Source organism: Chenopodium album, chromosome 5 (genome assembly GCF_948465745.1).
Source record: "Chenopodium album chromosome 5, dcCheAlbu1.1, whole genome shotgun sequence".
Lineage (NCBI taxonomy): Eukaryota > Viridiplantae > Streptophyta > Magnoliopsida > Caryophyllales > Amaranthaceae > Chenopodium > Chenopodium album.
The window spans coordinates 20,133,437-20,135,206 of NC_137838.1; positions in this window are offsets into that span (position 1 = coordinate 20,133,437).

Sequence of the window (1,770 nt, forward strand, 5' to 3'; positions counted from 1 at the left end):
TTTGACGAAGACAAGAAGGAGTACAAGAGCTTTGTGTCAATGATTTGTAGAATCAATGAAGTAGAGGACGAAGTAGTAGCAGGAATTCTTAAACACCTTCCCGTGACAGTCACAGAGAGTCTCTTCCCAGATAATTACAATGAAAATTTGGCAGATGCTTGCATCAACCATGGCGAGCGGTACCTTTTCCGGTACCAAGGATCTTCTGATTCCGAGGATATGGTGGACTCTGATGACGACACTGACGGCCCAGCATGGTGGTAAGTGTTGGTACGATTAAAACAAATGCATATGAAATCTAATAAATTTTTTGATCTTTTGCAGTGTTATACAGTTCAACTTTATGATAACGTTAGTTTTGTTGATGTTTAATTATCATTAGTGCTAGTTTATTGTATAATTACCATTAGTGCTATTAACGATATGCTTTATTTGAAGTTGTAATTGTATAAATAATTTTCTCTTAAACGTTTATCGTCATCTAAAGTAGTTTAATGTACCTTATGATTACGTAATTGTCATTTCTTTATTTTAGTACTTTATTTAATATCAAATTATAGTAAAACAAATATACTTTGACTTTAGTAAACGGATACTGCCATTTTAATTAGTATATTGTACATTATAATTGGGTAATTGTTTTATAAGTAGTATAACACCCTACTACTGGAGTAGTTTATTAGTACAACTCAAAAAGTCACTTTATGTGCAACAATTTAACATGTTACAATCCACCATGTTACAAAGTTTTACGTTTTTGTTGAACTTATAACACTTGTAACAGGAACGGTGAGACGTTGAAGAAAACTCGTTATTTGGTACTGACTTTATGTGCAAAAATTTAACATAAAATAGAGAACACTATTGAATTTTGAGTAGTACTTTCAATCAAATCATTGCCATCAATATTTAAAAGGCCCCACTATTTACCATCACCCCTTGAAAAGGAATCAGTATTTACCATCTTCTCCTCTCCACTACTGTATTCAATTTTAAGAGCATTACTATTGCAAATCGGAGAATACGTTGAAATAGCATCGGATATCGAGCTTTAAACACTACTACAAAAATGGCATAAGAGACCGGGCAAAATAAGTCTAAGTAACTAGAAAAGACACGGTGCGTAGGTAGTAAGTCTCTTAGCCTAAGAGACCGGGTTTTAATTCTGCTTTCCTATATCAGTCAAAGAGACCGGTTGTGAATTAAAACAGGTCTCTTACATATATACAAGGGTAGTGAAACACCAAGGCAAAGAAACCAGATATTTTAAAACCATTGGTTTCTTTGATGTTATCTAAGAAACCAGTTAGTACAAGGAACCGATTTCTTTGCTTAATATTCAAATTAAACAAAATAAAGTTGTTGCTGCTGTGCATTCGATTAAAGCCGTCAATATGCCCAGTACTTATTAAAATTAAAATTGTGATAGATTATAGTACAAATTAAAAAAAATTAAACATGAAGAATTCTATTGAAATTTTTTCCATCAACACAATAGGACGGAGTAAACAATAAAACATAGTATTATTAATTGAATATACAAATTAACCAAACAAAATGACATTATTTTCTATATAAATCCATATTACAAAAAATTACTAACTATCAATAAATTAAAAGAATATCAAAATTATAGAATTCAAGCAATAACTTAAAACTCGAATAACATTTTGATCTCGCTTGCTGGATTCAATCAAACGAGTTACTTCTTTGTACTATCTTCAATTGTACAAACTTCATATAGTATGTCATTTCTATCGCATCGTTTTA